General features: G+C 38.8%; 1 protein-coding gene and 1 pseudogene across 1 annotated transcript in view; one reads left to right on the top strand and one right to left on the bottom strand.

Moving 5' to 3' along the window:
• The window catches only part of TTC29 (tetratricopeptide repeat domain 29), a 253,090-nt gene that overhangs the window by 224,646 nt on the left and 5,807 nt on the right, over positions 1-22,637 (top strand). The window lies entirely within an intron of this gene.
• On the bottom strand, positions 12,115-12,218 carry LOC133058212 (U6atac minor spliceosomal RNA; annotated as a pseudogene).

Here is a 22,637-nt window from a genome sequence, read left to right as displayed (position 1 = left end):
GGTCAGGAAGATACCCTGGTGTAGAAAATGGTAACCCACTCCAGTATTCCTGCCTGGAAAATTCCATGCCTGGTGGTCAACAGTCTATGGGGCCACAAAGAGCTGGAAGCAACTGAGCAACTAAGCGCACATGTGCGTGCACACACACACACACGGACAGGGGAATAGAAAAAAATGTCTCAATGATTAGTGGGGGCTTCCCGGATGGCTCAGTGGTAAAGAATTCACCTGCCAGTGCAGGAGATGCAGGAAACACAGACTCGGTCTCTGTGTTGAGAAGATCCCCTGGAGCAGGAAATGGCAACCCACTCCAGTATTCTTGCCTCGAAAATTCCATGGACAGAGGAGCCTGGTGGGCTATGTCCATGGGGTCACAAGGAGTCTGATGTGAATGAGCAGCCAAGCAGTAGGCACAATAACAAAGGTGTATGAATCTTCTTAGAACATAAATAAATAAACAGTGGAACAGCATGAACAGAGAACAGAAATAAAAAGACAAAAATTGTTTGGGAAATGGCAAGGAGCCCAGCTTACCTAAATTTACTGTGTCTATGGGAAAATGATGGAAGAGAAAGGGGAGATGGATTGAGATAGAGAACAGTGAAAAGTTTGGACTTGTGTTTTAGTCACTGGGAAGCTTCTCAAAGTTTTTAATGCAAAGGTTGGATGGACCTGGAGATTATCCTCCTAAGTGAGTCAGGCAGAGAAAAACAAATACCATATAATATCACTTATATTTAAAATATAAAATATGACACAAATAAACTTATCTACAAAACAGAGACAGACTTGTAGACATAGAGAACAGACTTGTGGTTGCCAAGAGGAAGGGGAGGTGGGAGGCTGAGGTTAGTAGATACAAATTATTATACATAGAATGGGTAAACAAGGTCCTGCCATATAGCACAGGGAATTATCTCACTACCCTATTATAAACCATAATGGAAAAGAATATTAAATATATATATATAACTGAATCATTTTGCTGTACACCAGAAATTAACACAGCATTGTAAATCAACTATACTTCAATAAAATAAAATAAAAATTTTAAGTTTTTATGCAAGGGTCAAATGAATAGAACAGCCCTCTAGGAAGATTACCCCAGGAATAGAATATTAGATGAATACTGGGGGCAAGAAAGAGAGAAGCCAGAGAGACCAGTTAAGAGAGTAGTATAATAGATCAGGTAATAGAGGCTAAATTACAGTGGGAGTCTTGAAAATGCAGAGGGAGAGCTAGTAAAAATCTTCATGTTAAAGTATTTTAACTTACACTTTTTCTTCTTGAAATAATCATAATTTGTATAGTTTGTTTCAGGCACTTAGCTAGGTGCCAAGGCTAAAGAGATAAAATACGGATCCTCTTTTCAAATAGTCAATATAATAAAAAGCAATAGTAACATTTCAATCCTATAAAAGTATTCACAGTTGAATTCTACCAGACTTTTAAGGAATAGATAGCTCCAATGCTATTTAAACCTTTCAAGGTTACAGGAAAAAAAGGAAGCATCCAATTATTTTTGTGAAACCAGTGTAAGACTTAATACAAAAATTAAGCAAAGCCCTAAAAGAGATAAGTAATTATTGACCAATCTCATTTTCAAACAATACTACAAAAGTTTGAATAAGCAGAATCAAGTAGACTCTTAAAAGAATACCATGCCATGACCAACTGAGGTTTCTAACAGGAGCGTGAAGACAGCCCATATTAGGAGATCTGTTAATATAACTCACTGCAACTGGGATGAGCATGGCCTTCCCTCAGACCCCACTGTAAGAGTGAAGACGGATCCCAGGGCTCCCCTATTCATCCAGAGATCAGGTATTGGATAATGTCACTTCATTTCTCCTTCCACGTCAAAGTTGGCCTGCATAGAGACAGCAGCCGATCTTTGTGAGCTCCAGGCAAAACCCCTTGCATCGGCCCAGTCTCCCAGCTCTACCCCCACAATCTGCAGGCTATCAGGAGGAATCCCATTCTGTCAGTGATGACAAAAAATCCTGATCTCCCAAAACTGTCCTCCCATAAGGTTTTCTATATATCCATTTGTCCCCAATCCTAATTCTCTTCAAACCCTGAAATCTTTCATTGAGTCCTCAGAAACCCACAGTCAGAAAAGCAACACCCACCACCTTTTCTCCCAGTATTCTTTTTGCTGCTTGTGCTAACTGAAACCTGGCTGTCTTCCCAAGATATCACCTTCTCTGCTGTGTTCTCAAGGGATGGCAGTCTTCTCCTCCCTATCCTTGGGAACCTTTGAGCCTAAAGATATGATGAGTAACCTTGACCTTACTGCTACTTTTTGCAGGCTAAAACCCTACCTATAAATCTCTAGTATTCTCTTATGGTTTGCAGTCGTCTGTCTCCATGTCTCTCCTTTTCATCCCTTGAAGCTTTCAGCTCCGGGTTCATTGTTACCACACATAATGATCTTTGAGCATTTTCTCCTCTCCTTTTCTTAGCCTCCTCTACTTCAGTGACCTTGTCATTCATCTTATCTTAGCTACTCTTTCCTGTCATTAAACCTAGACCTTTTTAATAGTGAAAACTGCACTGCCTTCAGAAACTCAGTTTCAAAAATCCCACTATCTTCTGCCCCTCCACTTTGCTTCACATAATAAATATACAGAGAAAGAGACAGGAAGGGGGCAGGGCACAACCTTTAAAAGAATGACGTAGCCATTGAGGACGTGACAAAAACTGGTTAGAATCAACTAGGTTCAAGATGGCAGACAAGTCAACTTCCGCTAGAACATTATTTATTTATTTATTTAGTTGGAGTATAACTGCGTTACAATATTGTGTTAGTTTCTGCTGGATAATGAAGTGAGTCAGCTATGTGTATACATATACCCCCTCTCTCTTGAATGTCCCTCCCGTCCTCCACATCCTGCCCTTCTAGGTCATCTCAGAGCACTGAACTGCATTCCCTGTGCTATATGGCAGCTTCCCACCAGCTCTCTGTTTTAGACATGGTGGTGTGTATAAGTCAATCCTACTCTCCCAATTTGTCTCACCCTCCCCTTCCCCCACTGTGTCCCCATGTCCCTTGTCTACATTTGCATCTCTACTCCTCTTCTCCAAACAGCAACTCTATACCATCTTTCTAGATTCCATACATATGTGTTAATGTATGATGTTTGTTTTTCTGACTTACTACACTCTTTATGACAGACTCTAGGTCTGTCCACATCACTGCAAATGACCCAATTGCATTCCTTTTTATGGCTAAATAATATTCCATTGTATGTATGTACCACATCTTCTTTATCCATTCATCTGTCAGTGGACATCTAGGTTACTTCCATGTCCTGGCTATTGTAAATAATGCTGTAGTTAACAAAGCAACTGACAAAGAATTACTCTCCAAAATATACAAGTAGCTCATGCAGCTCAGTATCAAAACATACAAGCAACAACCCAATCAAAAAATGGGTGGAAGGCCTAAATAGATATTTCTCTTAAAAAAGACATACAGATGGCCAGTGAAGACATGAAAAGATGCTCAGTATTGCTCATTATTAGAGAAATGCAGATCATAACTACAAAGATGTATCACTTCACACCAGTCAGAATGGCCATCATCAAAAAATCTACAAACAATAAATGCTGGAGAGTGTGTGGAGAAAAGGGAACCCTCTCACACTGTTAGTGGGAATGTAAATTGTTGTAAATTGTTGTGAATGTAATTCACAACCACTATGAATTAAACTGTGGAGGTTCCTTAAAAAACTAAAAAAAAAATATATATATATATATCGCTTCTCAGCCTTTTGGCTAAGATCAAGTGTAAAAAACTAAAAATAGAACTACCATATGACCTAGGAATCCCACTATTGGGCACATACCCTGAGAAAACCATAATTCAGAAATGGTGCATGTATTTCTCTAGACCCGAGCCTCATCATACACTCATTGGAATACATCAGAATGCTAAATAATACACTCACAGGTGCTGTGACATTTCTGAGACTAATCCTAAAAGGCCAAAAAGTGAGCAGCAATCCAATTCCTGGAAATCTCTGCCCCTTTCTCAAAACAGTTGGAATAATCCTCCCATCCATTCACCTATGAAATTACCCAACCTATATAAAGAGACAAAAGATGGATTACAGACTTTAAGCTACTTAAAGACAGAGGAATAAAAGATAAGTTAATAAACTGGGGAAACAGGTAAAAGTATTAGAATTCCCCTGTGAGACTTAAAGCTTGACAATGTAGAGATGTTAGTTTGGGGGAAGAAATCTACCAGCATCAAGTTTGAAAGCAAGAGCAGGAAATGCTGACACTCGGGATCAAAGTTAAGGTTGACATTGCTGGAAACTTAATGAGAGCAACTTAAGTCTGTGATCCATCCCTTACCTCTCTGTCTTCTGAGTACTTGCCTGGTAAAACCATTGCATTAACAACTGAACTTTCTGCCTACTTCCTATTTGTATCTTTACCACAGAATGTCACTGCAGAAAAATATACAGCCAAGTGGTTGGCCTCGTTTTAAATTCATGATCACTAACCTCAAGTGGGCCCTTAATGCTAACCCTGATCATTATATTCCCTGAGTTCATTCTCTCTTCCCTAGACAATTATGTTACATTTTGTCCCCTTTACCCAAACCTCCAACACTTTCTTGTCCATCCTCACTCTCAATTGATGACCCTATTTCTTATTTCATTAAAAAAAAAAATCAAAAGAATACTTCAGTGAAATATCATCACATCTACTCATTCACTGACATCTCTGCTCAATGTACATTCTCTCCTTTTACTGAGGATTGACTGTTAAGCGCCTAGCCTAGGCCAACCTGTCCTCCTGGGTACTATGTCTCATCCATTCTCATTTTCTCAAAGCCATTACCTCCAACCATTCTCCCCTCCCTCTCCATCTGCATCAAATGGCCTGTAGATCATTCTTATCAGTATATGAACATACGGTAATTTCTCTCATCTTTAAAAAAAAGTCTTTTGACCTCACAGCTTCTCACCAGTTACTGTCCCATTTCTCTATTCCACTTTATCACAATTTAAAGAATCATCTATGTTAGTTGTCTGTAATTACTGTCTTCCCATTTGCTCCCGAACCCTTGTTTCTGTCCCACCTTCTACCAAGATTGCTCTTCTCAAGCTCGTCAGTGCATTTCACATCGCCAAACCCAGTCGTCATTTCTCAGCCCTCCTCATCTTATCTGACCTATCAGCAACCCTGAGCAGGGTTGATTACTCCCACTCTCTCTCTAAATATTCTTCTCAGTGGCTTACCTTACTGGCTCCTCCTTCCTCCCTAACCACTCCTTCTCAGCCTCCTTTGCTTATTCCACCTAATCTACCTGATCTTTAAATGTTAGAGTAACCCATGGCTCAAGCTTTCATTTCTTCCCTTTTCTGTTTGCACTCATTCTCTTATTGATCTCATCCAGTTTCATGGCTTAAGTATTATTTATTCACTACTAATGCTCAAATTTATGTATGCTGCCTGGAGCCCTCCCCTGAATTCTGGGCTTCTGTACACAAATTCCTCCTTGACATCTTCACTTGGATATCTAGCAGACATCTCAAATTTGGAAGGTGCAAAGCCATCCTCTCATCACTTAACTTCACATGAGCCCAAAGAGTGCCCCCCTAGGCTTTCAGGCCTCAGTTAATGAATGCTTCACTTTGCGGGCCTGCTCATCTGCCTCAGTCCTGTCTGACTCTTGGTGACCCTATGGACTGCAGCCCACCAGGTTCCTCTGTACATGGGGTTGTCCATGGACAAGAATACTGGAGCGGGTTTCCATGCCCTCCTCCAGGGGATCTTCCCAACTCAGGGATCGAACCCACGTCTGTTAACGTCTACTGCATTGGCAGGCAGGTTCTTTACCACTAGTGCCACCTGGGAAGCCCATTCATGTACAAATTTAAAACTTGAGTGTCATCCCTAGTCTCCTCACATCCACATCAAGTCTGCCAACAAATCCTGCTCCTTAAAAATGTATCCAGTATCATGTAATGTCTTACGATCTCCCTGCTACCAGCAAGGCCCAAGCCATCCTATACCTTGCTTGGACTGTTAAAATAGCTTCCTGCACAGTCTACCCGACAGTTTTCAGAGTTATCCTTTTAAAATAAAGTTTGATTACGTCACTTCTCTGCTTAAAGTCCCTCCAAACGATTTCCTATCTCACATGGAGTACAAGCTAAGGCGCTCACAGTGGCCCGTGAGACCATGCATGATCTGGCCCTCTGTCACCTCTCTGATCATCTTCCTACTGCCCTCACTGACCTGGGCTTCTCTTCCTCTCCCCATGTGGGGACCGCACCAGGCATGCCTCCACTCCAGGACCTTCGTCTTTGCTTGTGCGGTGCTGCTTCAGGATATTCCCAAAGCTTGTTTCCCTTAGAATTTTAGTCGGATGTCATCAGGTCATGCTTTTTTAGTTGGAGGATGATCGCTTTACAACGCTGTGTTAGTTCCCACTGCGCAGCAACGTGAGTCAGCTGTGTATCCCCAGATGGGTCTGGACCTCCCTCCCACCCACTGGTCATACTGTAGAAGCTGCAAACCACCCCCGACACACGTATATACATTCCCTGCAGGTATACACTTTGCTTCCCCTGTAGCATATATTATCATCTGACATAACATGTTTTATTTGTTTACTGTCTGTCTTTAACCTCTAGAGATATAAACTCCATGACAACAAGATTCTTTTCCATTTTCTTTCCTCAGTGTTGTATCCCCAAAACTTAGAACATAGACACATTATATGTTTCACCAATTTGCTGAATGCATGAACAACTGAAGAGAAAGATCACTTGATTATTCCAATGGAGCTCACAATACATTTAATAAAATTCATTATCTATGATAGGAATGATTCCATTAAAGACAATAATAACATAAAGATACCCACTATCATGGCTATCTTTTAACCTTGTCGTAGGAAAAAAAAGAAGATATGTAAGAACTAGAAAAGGATGAGAAGAGTGCATGCTTATTTATGTAGATATGATCGTTTAATTGAAAAACCAAGGAAAAGCAAATGAAAATCCTTATAAACAACAACAGAACTTGATAACTAGATACAAAATTAATATGTAAAAGTAAGTAGTCTTCTAAACTTCTGCTTAAATGTAGAAAGCTAGAAAGAATGTCATTCTCATCCTTACAGCAACAGCAAAATTACAAAATCTGCAAAATAAATTTTTCTTGAGCTCACTAGAGACCTGAGATCACAGGGCAACCAACCAAACTCTACAACCATAAGAGGAGAACTAGCAATATGCCTTTATAAAAATAAAGTAGTACTACATGACAACATACCAAAAACAAGTTTTTTTTAAAAAATGTTTTGAAATGTACCTGGGAAAAAATCTGTAAATATCACAAAGATTTCATCTCTTTTATAAAAAGAGATCATAAATCAGTAAGCCAAAGACCAATAACTCCAGTTTTTAATGGAAAAAAAAAAAAAAAAAGGATATGGAGAGTTTACTGAAAAGTGAATTTTAAAATTGTGTAAAATTTTAAAAAGTGAAAAAATGCTGATCTTTACTCATGATAGGAAAAATGTGAATGAAAAGTATTGGAAGAAATGTTTAGCTCTCAAATTGGCAATTTTGATAATGCAATATGTTTGGTGAGCATGTGATGGTACAGTTATATCCCATGTATTACTGGTAAAAGACTAAGTACAACCTCTAGGGAGAGTAGTCTGGCAGTTATAGAAATTTAAAGTGAACACAGCTTTGACCCATAATTCTATATTTATTCAATACATTCATTCATTCATTTGCTTGTTCATTCTTTCACCTATTTACTAAGCATCTCTATGTGCTAAGCATTGTCTGAGGCACTGGAGATACAGCAGCAAATAAAACAAAGTCTCCACTCATGCAACTTATTCACTAGAGGGGAATCTAGACAGCTGCAAACATAAGCATATAACATGACATAATACATTATAATGTAATATGCAGTAAAATATGATATATATATCCCACTGTGTATGAACAGAGAGTGATGGAATAGGACAATTCTACTTTAGATAGAATGGATAAAGAAGGCCTTTCAGAGGAGGTAACATTTCAGGAGAGACCTGGCTAAAGTAAGGCAGTGAACAGAAGCGTCTCTTGGTGGGGGGAAGGGTAAGGGACAATCCAGACTGAAGGAAGAACAAACGCAAAAGCCTTACAAATGCCTGAGTATTGATTTACAGTATTGTAACTATAAGAGGTTGCAAACAATTTAAATGTTCAACAAGGCATTTAGTGACTGGTTAAATTATGGTGCATCTATAGGTGAGACACTGTTACACTATTAGCATTGAATGAAGCAACTCCATATGTACTAAAAAATAATAGTCAAGAGAATGAGAAGACTAGCTGCAGACTGGGAGGAAATATTTGCAAAAAACACTTGTGATAAAGAACCTTATTCAAATATACAAAGAACTCTTAAAACTCAACAATAATACAAGAAACAACCTAGTTATAAAAAAAGCCAGAGATCTGGAGATACACATCACCAAATATCATATGATATTTGTGTCTCTGTGTCTGACTTAATTCACCTAGTATGGACAATCTCTAGGCCCATCCATGTGGCTACAAGTAGCATTATTTTGTTCTTTTTAGTGGTTGAGTAATATTCCATTGTGTATATGTACTACATCTTCTTTATTCCTCCATCAATAGACATTTACAGTTTCATGTTTTGGCTATCGTAAATAGTGCTGCAGTGAACATTGGAGTGTGTTTATCTTTTCAAATTACGGTTTTCTCTGGCTATATGCCCAGGAGTGGGATTGTTGGGTCATGTAGTAGTTTTATTTTTAGTTTCTTAAAGAACCTCCATACAGTTCTCCATAGTAGCTGTACCAGTTTACATTCCCTACCACAGTATAGGAGGGTCGCCTTCTCTTCACATCTTCTCCAGCATTATCTCATCTGTTAAATAAGAAAACAGATCAGCATGAGTGACAGAGAGCTGAGATATGAGGGCAAGGTTGTGTCAGAGAAGTTTTTTAAATAGGTGGTTTAGATGTAAAGCTACAAGGGACTCTACTCAAATTGTTATGTAACTCACTTGACATTCCCAGCACAGATGATGAAATGCTGCAAGATGCAGGAACAGATTCACACAACTTTAAACTGCATGAAGTATTTGGTTTTTACTCCCAGTTTCTTAAATAAAAATTGCAGTGAATATATATATGTATACATATATATACTTTGTATCTATATTATACATATTTTAATATATTTATATTATATTCATTTATATATTCCTATTGTTTATATATTAAATATAAATTAAATATTAATTATATATTATATATATACTTATAAATTTGATGTGGCCATTTTTAAAATTTGATCACTGAAATTATAATTTTATATTTTTCTTCCACTTAATTCATTCTTAATGGGATTAACCATAAAAAAATAATCCTTTTCCAGTAATTTTTGTCATCTGAATATGTATTGTCATCATTTTTATATCTTCTCATTCATTAAAACATAATTTTTTTACTGTCTTTCCATGTATAAATTGTCAGTTTTGAAATATGGTACTTCTTCTTTCCCCCAGCCACAGTGCAAGAGAGCCAAAGAAGGTAAACTTGAAAGGAGAAGGTTATTTGTGTAGTAAGGGAAAACAGTCTTCCAATTCTGCTATCTTCCGCTTTTCTCTCCTCTATGCCTAATGCAATTACATAACTGAAATGCACAAAAGTGACTCCATATCCTCTTTGCTCTTTAAAACAATGGAATCCATAAAAATTAAGATACTTTGTGTAGCTTAAACCTTCTTTCATTAAAGTAAAAGTGTTAGTCACTCAGTCATGTCTGACTGTTTACGACCCCATGGACTGTAACTTCTGTCCACAGAATTCTACAGGCAAGAATACTGGAGTGGGTTGCCATTCCCTTCTCCTGACCCAGGGATTGAACCTGTGTCTCCTGTGTTGCAAGCAGTTTCTTTACTGTCTGAGCCACCAGGGAAAATAAACAAATTTTAAATAAGTGAGTTTTTTTTCTTATATACAAAACAGAAATGAACCCACAGACATAGAAAACTTATGGTTACCAGAGGGGAAGGGGGAAAAGGATAAGTTAGGAGGTTGGGATTAACATGTACATACTACTGTATATAAAATAGATAACCAACAGGAACCTAATGTATAGCATAGGGAACCATATTCAATATTTTGCAATAACCTACAAGGGAAAATAACCTGGGGAAAATGTACGTATGTATAACTGAACACAACATTGTAACCATCCATACTTCAATTTAAAAAATGAGTATAATGCTCCCCTCCGGAAAATAAGTAGTTCTTTCAGCTTTAACTGTTTTAAATTATTTTTAGCAACTATGCATAAAGATCCCTTTTCTTCTCTGAAGCACTTCAGATATATTAACTAAGAATTTAGACTTTTTCTGCTTTTCTAGAAAGATGAGCAAATAATATATTTAAGAAGAAAGCAAGTTCTTTAAAACTGAGTACTTCTTATGTATTCATTAAAGAGTTATCTATAGATCTTGCTGGAGAACTTTTTCTAATTAGCTGGCTTTTCAGACCAATAGTTTTGTCTTTATATTTTGTGCTCTCACCTGAGCTTTGAAGGGCAGACATAAGTCATTTATTCTGTTTTTCAGTAGATATTTATTGGTCATCTACTTTGTGCCAAGCAATTCTTTATTATATCACACTTTTTCAGTATAAGCAGAGTTGAGATTTTTTTAATTAAAGTATATCTGATTTACAATGTTGTGTTAATTTCTGCTGTATAGCAAAGTGATTCAGTTATACATATATATTCTTTTTTATATTCTTTTTCATTATGCTTTATCACAGGATATTGAATATAGTTCCCTATGCTATACAGTGAGCCTTGTTTATTCATTCTGTATATAATAGTTCACATCTGCTAATCCCCAAATCCCAGTCCATCCTCCCTCACTCCGCCTCAGCAACACAGGTCTGTTCTCTATGTCTGTGAGTCTGCTTCTGTTTTGTAGGTAAGTTCACGTGTGTCATATTTTAGATTCCACATATAAGTATGTCATATGATATTTGTCTTTCTCTATCTAACTTACTTCACTCAGTATGACACTCTCTGGGTCCATCCACATTACTACAGATGGCATTAATTCTTTTTTATGGCTGAGTAATATTCCATTGTACATCTGTATTGCATCTTCTGCATCTATCCATTTCTCTGGCAATGATATGTTGCATTTTTTTAAAAATGTATCGAAGTTTAGTTGATTTACAATGTTGTGTTAGCTTCAGGTGTAGAGCAAAGTGTACTCTTATAAATACACATAATCCACTCTTTTTTCAGATTCTTTCCCATAGAGGTCATTACAGAGTATTGAGTAGAGTTACTCATGCTATACAGTAGGTCCTCATAAGTTATTTATTTTATATGCAGTAGTGTGTATATGTCAACCCCAAACTTCCAGTTATCACCTGTCACATTTTTAAAAGTAAATCCCAAGCTACAAGCTGTGTTCATTCAGGAAACATTACATATATACTATCTCCAAGACATCATGCAAGGCACAGGGATGAATATATTACTTTTCAGAAGAGACGAGTCTATAATCTGAAGACTACAAAAAATTGTGATTACATATTTATATTCAAACCACAAAAATGTTTTCAAAAATGACTTCTTATCTGTAAGTCAAAATACACGTGCAGGTGTGTAATGTACACACATTAAGGATACAAACTCTGACACAGAGATTCTCTGCTCCTCAAATTTTTGACCCACCAATCAACCTATCAAAGAATCAGAGTCTGACCATGGGAAACCCAACAGGCTTATTTTCCCTGATACAAGCACTTAAATGCATTTATATGTATTCTGTTAATGTCTTCGTGGTTTTTTTGGTTTTTTTTTTTCAGACCCTCTGCTCCCTCATAGTTGTTTGTTGTTTAGTCATTCAGTCTTGACCGACTCTTTGCAACCCCTTGGACTGTAGCCTACCAGACTCCTCTGTTCATGAGATTCTCCAGGGAAGAATACTGGAGTGGGTTGCCATTTCCTCCTCCAGGGGATCTTCCTGACCCAGGGATTGAACCCACGTCTCTTGTGTTGGCAGGAGGATTCTTTACCACTGTGCCACCAGGGGTCCTGACTTAACCATATGCGTGTTGTCAGGCCTGAGGACCTCTTCCATCCTTGTCTGGGGGAGTGCTAACCTTCTCTCCTTTCATATAGCACTACTAATTGCTTTAACAAATTGTACATAAAACTCTCATTTCTCCTCTGAAGACCGGGCGCTGGTGCAGAGAATCGTGCTGTGATTATAGATTGAGTCCTCCACTACAACCCTCTCCCCAGCCATGGACTCCTGAATCCATCTAACCTGAACACTACTACCAACTGGACCCCAGCATGTCACTCTCAAATGTGTATTTTTCACTCAGGTGGTACTCAGTGAATATCTGTTGAATGAATGACAACTGAAAAGGGATTACCAGTAGACAGACACAGTGTGTGTTCAACATAAGCTCTACCCACTTTTGGAAAAGCCCTGTTCAAAATTTGTGTCATTTGAACAGTCAAGTAACATTCATCTTCTTCTCACTCATTTTTATACAAGGGGAATTTAAAATATGCTTAATCAAAAGTGTTCACTGAGCAATTGGATTGCTATTTGGGTTCTACAAAACACCTATGGTTTTAGACCCAGAGGTGGTCTAAGCAGCATTTCAGAAGTCTTTGTGTATACTTTTTATTTCTCATTGTCCTCACCTTCTCTGAAAAGAATGGCTGACAACCTTTCCTTGTGATATCTGAGCTTTTAAGAATGTTGTTTTATCTATTTTTTATGACCAACCTTACACTTGTTAAGTGTAATTTTGGCTTTATGTAACATAAAAAAAAACCTGCGATAGGGTGCTCTGTGAATTAACAAGATTGGCTGGACAAAAGACAAGAAATCGTTTAAAAACAAATATTCACATTAAATACCTTGGATAGGTAGGCCTTCTGGGGATTTTTCTCTAATGCAACAAAAGCACACCATTTCTGTTTTCAGAAATAGTTTCTCTCGGATCCAGAGCTCGTCTAAAGCCATATTACATAAGTAAGGGCTTTGTTTGTACATTGGCATTTTACATCTTACAATCTTACTAAATCCTTTTTTGATCAATCTGATATTGAACAGATCTATATTGATTTCTTGTACACTTGTTTATGGTATTTGTTTTGCTATATCTAAGATTAAAAGCCAAATTAACAAGTGTAGTCAATTTTCTTAGTGATAAAGAAAAGTCCTCTAGTACCCTTAGACACATTCATCTAGGGATTAAAAAAAACTTAAGTGAAGATGTTGTAATAAATGGATCGATTTATTCAATCACTGGGCGGAAGAACATTAGCTCTGGGAAAGGGCTTTCCTCTAAGAGCTTTAGTTACCAAGTTTCTCTTGTGTTGCACCAAATGATTTGCATTTTTAGAGAAATTTCATGTCTGCAGCGAGTTCCAGTGAAAACATGAATAAATTGCTTTTCTTTCTCTCTTTTTCTGACTTTATGAAGCTGAATCCATTAGGGGTTGAGTCAAAGTATAATGAAATAAAGGCATCAACACACCCGATGGAAACCCTGGCTTAAGTTCTGCATTGCCCAAGCCGTTGTCCTGTTAGTGGTCTTCAGGGAGATCCCTGGGGCATGTTGCAAATTTTTTAAACCACTACTTTAGAAACCATCTCTAGAAGACAAGAAAATAGACAAACAACAATTAGGAACTTGACAGGCTTTCCACAGCAGTTCTTCACAAGGTCAAATAAATCCTCCTCTCTGAGCCTAACACAATACAGCTACCTAAGAGGCTCTCCTGTTACTCACCTTCCTTCTTTTGAAATCACTGGAGTGAGGGTGAATATGGCCTTGCCATTTGGTGCTAGTGGTAAAGAACCTACCTGCCAATGCAGGAGATGCAGGTTCTATTCCTGGTTTGGGAAGAGCCCATGGAGGCAGGCATGGCAACCCACTCCAGTATTCTTGCTTGGAGAATCCCGTGGACAGAGGAGCCTGGCAGGCTACAGTCCATGGGGTCACAAAGAGTTGGATACAACTGAAGCAATTTAGCATGCATGAAATAGAATATGAAAAAGAATATATATATCTATGTATTATGTGTGTACAACTGAATTACCTTACTGTGCCGCAGAAACTAACACAGCATTGTTCATCATCTACTCGTCAATAAAATACATATCTGACAATAATTAGGATATGATTGTTTTAATTTAAAAATTTTAAAAAGTTCTATCACATCCCCTCATACAGAATACACTCTCAATCCCATGGAAACAAATTTCATTTTTACTCATGATCTGAATGTTGCAGCTGAACAAAAGACAACCTGGTGTCCTTCCTCCTTTTACCAAATGGACTATTTTGCTCCAATGTTAAATAGTAGATATAAAAAAGAAGAAATTTATACAAAACAGTGAATCTCAAACTTTAGTGAGCAAGCAGTGACCTTGGTATCCTTTTAAAATGCAGATTCTGATTTACTAGATCTAGATGGGTAGATTTACAGGGTTTGGGAGGGAGAAAGGGGGTGGTTTCATAGAAAAGAGTAATCTGATTTTGGTTATTCAATCTTGACCAGAAAAAAATGCAGAATCTGTAATGTGGCACTCACTGGGGAAATTTTTAAAATTGTATGAAGACATCAGCACTATATTTATTTATCTTAAGAAAGTGCCAGGGCAGACTGACAGGTGTGGGTCAGACACTCTCATTAGGATCAGATGTCCAGACAAAGATGTGCAGGGTAATTCTGTGTCAGTTCTCCATCCGGTCTGGCTCCATTCTGTATTTAAGATAATGATGCTTAAGGGGGAAAAAGAACCTATAATTTTGAGTTTGAATATACTTCTGATCCTTGTATAAATTTTAACAGGCTTCAGATGTTAACAGAAGCCTTTGAAAACGGAATTACTATGTACCAGAACCTGTAATGGTATGACCTAAATCAAATCCCTTACAATTATACAGTGGAAGTGAGAAATAGATTCAAGGGACTAGATCTGATAGACAGAGTACCTCATGAACTATGGATGGAGGTTCATGACATTGTACAGGAGACAGAGATCAAGACCATCCCCCAGAAAAAGAAAAATGGCTATCTGAGGAGGCCTTACAAATAGCTGAGAAAAGAAAAGAAGTGAAAAGCAAAGGAGAAAAGGAAAGATACACCCATTTGAATGCGGAGTTCCAAAGAATAGCAAGGAGAGATAAAAAAGCCTTCCTTGGTGATCAATGCAAAGAAATAGAGGAAAGCAATAGAATGGGAAAGACTAGAGATCTCTTCAAGAAAATGAGAGATACCAAGGGAACATTTCATACAAAGATGAGAACAATAAAGTTCAGAAATGGTATGGACCTAACAGAAGCAGAAGATATTAAGAAGAGGTGGCAAGAATATACAGAAGAACTATACAGAAATGATCTTCACGACCCAGATAATCACCTAGAGTCAGACATCCTGGAGTGTGAAGTCAAGTGGGTCTTAGAAAGCATCACTACGAACAAAGCTAGTGGAGGTGATGGAAATCCAGTTGAGCTATTTCAAATTCTAAAAGATGATGCTGTGAAAGTGCTGCACTCAATATGTCAGCAAATTTGGAAAACTCAGCAGTGGCCACAGGACTGGAAAAGGTCAGTTTTCATTCCAATCCCAAAGAAAGGCAATGCCAAAGAATGTTCAAACTACCACACAATTGCACTCATCTCACAAGCTAGTAAAGTAATGCTCAAAATTCAAGCCAGGCTTCAACAATATGTGAACTGTGAACTTCCAGGTGTTCAAGCTGGTTTTAGAAAAGGCAGAGGAACCATAGATCAAATTGTCAACATCCATTGGATTATCGAAAAAGCAAGAGAGTTCCAGAAAAACATCTATTTCTGCTTTATTGACTATGCCAAAGCCTTTGACTGTGTGGATTACCACAAACTGTGGAAAATTCTTAAAGAGTTGAGAATACCAGACCACCTGATCTGCCTCTTGAGAAATCTGTATGCAGGTCAGGGGGCAACAGTTAGAACTGTACATAGAGCAACAGTCTGGTTCCAAATCAGGAAAGTGGTACATCAAGGCTGTATATTGTCACCCTGCCTATTTAACTTACATGCAGTGTACATCATGAGAAACACTGGGCTGGATGAAGCACAAGCTGGAATCAACATTGCCAGGAGAAATATCAATAACCTCAGATATGCAGATGACACCATCCTTATGGCAGAAATTGAAGAGAAACTAAGGAGCTTCTTGATGAAAGTGAAAGAGGAGAGCGAAAAAGTTGGCTTAAAGCTCAACGTTCAGAAAACTAAGATCATGGCATCTGGTCCCATCACTTCATGGCAAATAGATGGAGAAACAGTGACAGACTGTAATTTTTTGGGCTCCAAAATCACCACAATGGTAACTGCAGCCATGAAATTAAAAGACACTTGCTCCTTGGAAGAAAAGCTATGACCAACCTAGATAGCATATTAAAAAGCAGAGACATTACTTTGCCAGCAAAGGTCCATTTAGTCTAGGCTATGTTTTTTCCAGTGGTTATGTATGGTTGTAAGAGTTGGACTATAAAGAAAGCTGAGCGCTGAAGACGATGCTTTTGACCTGTGGTTTTGGAGAAGATTCTTGAGAGTCCCTTGGACTGCAAGGAGATCCAACCAGTTCATCCTAAAGGAAATCAGTCCTGAATATTCATTGGAAAGACTGATGTTGAAGCTGACACTCCAATACTTTGGCCACCTGATGTGAAGAACTGACCCATTTGAAAAGACCCTGATGCTGGGAAAGATTGGGGGCAGGAGGAGAAGGGGATGACAGAGGATGAGATGGCTAGATGGCATCACTGACTCAATGGACATGAGTTTGAGTAAACTCTGGGAGTTAGTGATGGACAGGGAGGCCTGGCGTGCTGCGATTCATGGGGTCGCAAAGAGTCGGACACCACTGGGCGACTAAACTGAGCTGAACTGAAAACTTGTAATATAAAAGACCACAGGTCAGTTTAAGAGCATCTACCAAATCTACCCAAACTTAAAAGATGTGTCCTGCTTTAAAATTTGTTATATCTTGACCTTTATACTCATCAGGATAGAATAACCGCATCATGATTTCTGCCTCAAAACACCAATGGAAGAGATCACCTTGTTTGTTAACAAAAAGTAGGAAAGTATTACCAATAAAATGCTGATGGTTTTGTTTTGGTCAAGGGTGGGTATTGTTTGGTTGGTTTTCATTTGTTGTCTTTGTTTTGTTTGTTTGGTAAAGTGGGACTAACTCTGCAATCTCAGGCTTTTGTTTACAGAATTGTTATAGACTATAAAATGAGAAGTTCCATGAATGACAAACCAGTATTACCAAAAACGGGGGTGGGGGTGAAAAAAGAGAAAGGGGAAAGAAAATCAAGAGAAAAAGCAGCATCAGATCATATAGCACCATCAGGTATGTTGGCACTTAAACCATGCTTCACATGGCCAGACTGCTGGCACTTGCACCTCGTGATTACTGTATGCAATTTCTTTCTCACACGCACACAAAATCCATTCTCACACTTTGCTCTGTATCCCAGGAGACTGACTTCAGACTGCATCTCACAATTTCGTTGCCTTCTGTCTTCCTAGTTTGGATTTATCCAAAGTAGTCATCAGCCGGGGATCAGAGGTTAGGTGGTAGAAAGGTCAGGAGTTATTCACTTACCCTTGACTTCAGCTCAGTTCCGACATCTGTGACACCACAGCCGCTGCTTCTAGGCTCGGTTGGCTGAGCCCTGTTCTAGACTTTCATCCCTCTCCTGAGTCCAGTAACACCCTCCTCTTCCCCTTTACTCTTGGCCTGGGGAAGATAATGGCATGGCATCCTTCCACTGCCAGTTACTGAGTGCCTCGGCATCCCATGTTGCTCAAGTTCTGCTCTTATCTCTCTCTTTTTTAAAAACTTATTTTAATGGGAGAATAATTACAGTATTGTGATTGTTTTGCCATATACCAACATGAATCGGCCATAGGCATACGTACATCCCCTCGCTCCTGAGCCCCCCTCCCACCTCCCTCCACCCCACCCCTCCAAGCTGTCACAGAGCGCTGGCTTAGGGTGCCCTGTGTCATGTAACCAACTTCCACTGGATATTTTCCATGTGGTAATGTATATGTTTCAATGCTATTCTCTCAAAGCATCCCACCCTCTCCTTCCACTGAGTCCAGAAGTCTGTTCTCTGTGCCTCCTTTGCTGCCCTTCATGTAGGCTCATTGGTACCACCTTTCTAGATTCCATATGTGTGTGTTAGTATATGATATTTGTCTTTCTCGTTCTGACTTACTTCAGAACTCTGTATAATAGCTTCTGGGTTCATCCACCTCATCAGAATTGACTCAAATATGTTTCTTTTTGCAACTGAGTAATATTCCCTGTGTCTATGCACCACGACTTCCTTATCCATTCATCTGCCAAGGGCCATCTAGGTGGCTTCCATGTCCTATCTGTTGTAAACAGTGCTGCAGTGAACAATGGGGTACCTGGTTTGCTTCAATTCCGATTTCCTGGGTGTGTATGCCCAGAAGTGGAATTTCTGGGTTGTATGGTAGCTTTATTTCCAGTTTTTTAAGGAATCTCCACACTGTTCTCTATAGTGGTTGTATCAGTTTGCATTCCCACCACCAGTGTGAGAGGGTTCCCTTTTCTCCATGCCCTCTTCAGCATTTATTGCCCTTGTCTCCTAATGGCCCCTTCAATAATGTCTCTTCAGAATCCCAGTTGAATGTGCCGTCTGCTTCCTCCTGACTGATCCCCACTTCTCCTCCATTGTGAGTATCAAGTGAAGTGGCTAAAGGCGAGTGAGCACAAGGAATATTAGGAAGCTTCGACTTGCTGAAGAGTTCAGTTGATGAGAGAACAGTGCTAATGAGGCCATAATGTGTGTCTGGCTGCGCTCCAGGCTCACAGGCTGTGTCTCTGACCCGCCGTTTCACACACCATCAGTTACAAGGAGGACCTGCCCAACAGGACATGCGAGTCTGTGCCAACCCATCACCACTCCTGGGAATCATCATTCAGAGATGAGCCGTTCAGCTGAGATAGCTTCAAAATCATCTTGGTTCCCAAAGGAAAGCTTTTGTAACGTGATTCTAGTGAACATTTTATATAGGTTATTTTAAATAATAAAACCATCTCTGTCAATATCTTTGTCAAAGATTTTATTTCATTTTGTTACTTAATCTGTAGCTCATTCCTAATGACATAGGTTAAAAGTCAAGTTTATTAAAATATGCCCTATATTGGCAATTGGATTCAGGATTATAAGTATGTATATATATTCAACTCTCTTCTTTAACATTTTTCTACTGTTGTGATTAACTGAATATGCTGTCGAGAGGATAAGCAGTTAAATTTTAATTTATTTATTTAAAATGATTTTCTGATTATCAAGTGTGAATGACAAATTTCAGTGTGTATACTCTGTTCTCAGTACAGTTACCTTTTAAAACCACTTTGTAATAGGCCATTGTAGATGTACTACTGTGTTAATGTTGATATACTGGGCTTACTTCCATGGTGTTAATTCTATATGATCTGAATACATGGGGCAGAGGTAGTGACTTCTCCATTTTTTGGAAGTCAGTTTCTGAGACACTCTACTCTCAGCATGAAAAAGAGCTATTTCTACTAAAATTGAATCTATGGCTTTAAGTAAATTGTGCTGCAATGAAAAAGTAAAATATAAACTCCTCATTAACAATGTCATAATGCTACAATCACCCAGAAGATAGGAGCAGTTTTCATACATGGTATTTATTCTTAATCATTTTCATAAAACACAATCTGAATTTTATTTTTTAACAAAACCCTTTGAGACATTTTGATAAGGTCAACAGAAAGCACAGTCTTTTGACATGAGGTGATCAACTTTTTGACAATAGCAGGACCAGCAGACCTAATGGAGGAATAGCCTGCAGGGTCCAGCTAAATATAATATACGAACGTAATCAACCTCTATGATGACTATTCAGAAGTAATCCCTTCAGCTTTGAACTGCAGCACATATTTCAACAAGGCAAAAACCTTATGAGGAAATTCTCTGCAGGCCACACTGATACAATACAGCCTTCATACCCTGCTCGATGTGTTTGCTGCTTATGGTGAGTTTTAAATTTAAGGTAATGACTGCTGTATATTCATGTGAGCACACAACGATACTTTTGATTTGTTGTGGAAAGGTTGAATCCATTACCAGGGGTCTAGTCTATAAACTCTGACACAACCTTTACATATGAGTTATTATTTACCCTTTTCTAGTAAGGCCACTAAAGATGTTTTGCATGACAAAATGATAAAATTTCATTCACCTTTTCAGCCACAGAACTGCCAGGTAACATCTTTTCCATTTCAATTTATACTCACTTACAGAAAGCATTTTAAAAATCTCATTTGTGTATGATACTGTATTATATGAAAATTATTTGCCATTGTCTTCGTGTAAAGGAATGGGATTGTAGGTTTATCGCAGTTCGGCATCGTTGACTTATTCTATTGCTCTTTGGTACAAGGTTAGGCTAAAAGCTGGTGAAATCAGATCCTTTTCTTGCCCACTTATGGGAATCTATGCTTTGAGAGTCTTTGGCTCAGATGGTAAAGAATCTACATGCAATGCAGGAGACCCAGGTTTAATTCCTGGGTGGGGTAGATCCCATGGAGAAGGGAACAGCAACCCACTCCAGTATTCTCGCCTGGAGAATTCCAGGGAGAGCGGAGCCTGGCGGGCTACAATCCATGGGGTCTCAAAGAGCTGGACACAACTAACACTTTCACTTTCACTGTTATCAACAAGGAGATGCCTGTTTCTGTTGAAATTGTAAGCAGTGTAAGCAAACACCACACTCTCAAGTTTGTGCTGTTTCTGGTCTCCCTTGCTGGAGTGATATGGGTCCTAATCTTCCAGCTTCCTTGAAGACCTCCAGGTCAAACATCTCAAATCATACCTTAAGTTAGACCTACAGCAGGAAAACTAGGTCAGGAATCAAATTAAGTGCTTTTGCAAGATGGAGCCAAGAGTCAACTGTCCCATGATCCTCACCTTATTGCAAGTGAACAGAAATCTCCAAACACCTGGATGATAACTTCAAATGTTCCTTTATGTAAGTTAACCTTTGTTAAGGTTTCCTATGACAGTGTGAAAAAAGATGTCCTTTTCAATATAGGGGACTGGAATGCAAAAGTAGGAAGTCAAGAGATACCTAAAGTAACAGGCAAGTTTGGTCGTGGAGTACAAAATGAAGAAAGGCAAAAGCTAACAGAATTTTGCCAACAGAGCACACTGATCATAGCAAACACCCTCTTCCTACAACACAAGGCACGACTCTACACATGGACATCACCAGATGGCCAACACTGAAGTCAGATTGGTTATATTCTTTGCAGCCGAAGATGGAGAAGCTTTATACAGTCAACAAAAACAAGACCAGAAACTGACCATGGCTCAGATCATGAACTCCTTAAATTGAAGAAAGTAGGGAAAACCATTAGGCCATTCAGGCCTAATTAAATCCCTAATGATTATCCAGTGGAAGTGACGAATAGATTCAAGAGATTAGATCTGATAGAATGCCTGAAGAACTATGGATGGAGGTTCAGTGTACAGGAGGCCATGATCAAAACCATCCCAAGAAAAAGAAATTCAAAAAGGCAAAGTGATTGTCTGAGGAGGCCTTACAAATAGCTGAGAAAAGAAAAGAAGCAAAAGGCAAAGGAGAAAAGGAAAGATATATCTATCTGAATGCAGAGTTCCAAAGAATAGCAAGCAGAGATTAAAAAAAAAAAAAGCCTTCCTAAGTGAACAATGCAAAGAAATAGAGGAAAACAACAGAATGGGAAAGACTAGAGATCTCTTCAAAAATATGAGATACCAAGGGGACATTCCATGCAAAGATGGGAAAAATAAAGGACAGAAATGGTATGGCCCTAACAGAAGCAGAGGATATTAAGAAGAGATGGCAAGAATATACAGAAGAGCTGTACAAAAAAGACCTTAATGACCCAGATAACCACGATGGTGTGATCACTCACCTAGAGCCAGACATCCTGGAATACAAAGTCAAATGGGCCTTAGGAAGCGTCACTACAAACAAAGCTAGTGGAGGTGATGGAATTCCAGTTGAGCTATTTCAAATCCTAAAAGATGACGCTGTGAAAGTGCTGCACTCAATATGCCAGCAAATTTGGAAAACTCAGCAGTGGCCACAGGACTGGAAAAGGTCAGTTTTCATTCCAATCTCAGAGAAAGGCAATGCCAAAGAATGTTCAAACTACCACACAATTGCACTCATCTCACACGCTAGCAAAGTAATGCTCAAAATTTTCCAAGCTAGGCTTCAACAGTACTTGAACCAAGAACTTCCAGATGGTCAAGCTGGATTTAGAAAAGGCAGAGGAACCAGAGATCAAATTGCCAACATCTGTTGGGCCATAGAAAAAACAAGAGAATTCCAGAAAAACATCTACTTCTGCTTCGTGGACTATGCTAAGCCTTAGACTCTGTGGATCACAGCAAACTGTAGAAAATTCTTAAAGAGATGGGAATACCAGACCACTTGACCTGCCTCCTGAGAAACCTGTATG

Source organism: Dama dama, chromosome 5, assembly GCF_033118175.1.
Source record: "Dama dama isolate Ldn47 chromosome 5, ASM3311817v1, whole genome shotgun sequence".
NCBI lineage: Eukaryota > Metazoa > Chordata > Mammalia > Artiodactyla > Cervidae > Dama > Dama dama.
Note: the sequence above shows the minus strand (reverse complement) of the source record. Positions and strands in the feature narration are given on the sequence as shown.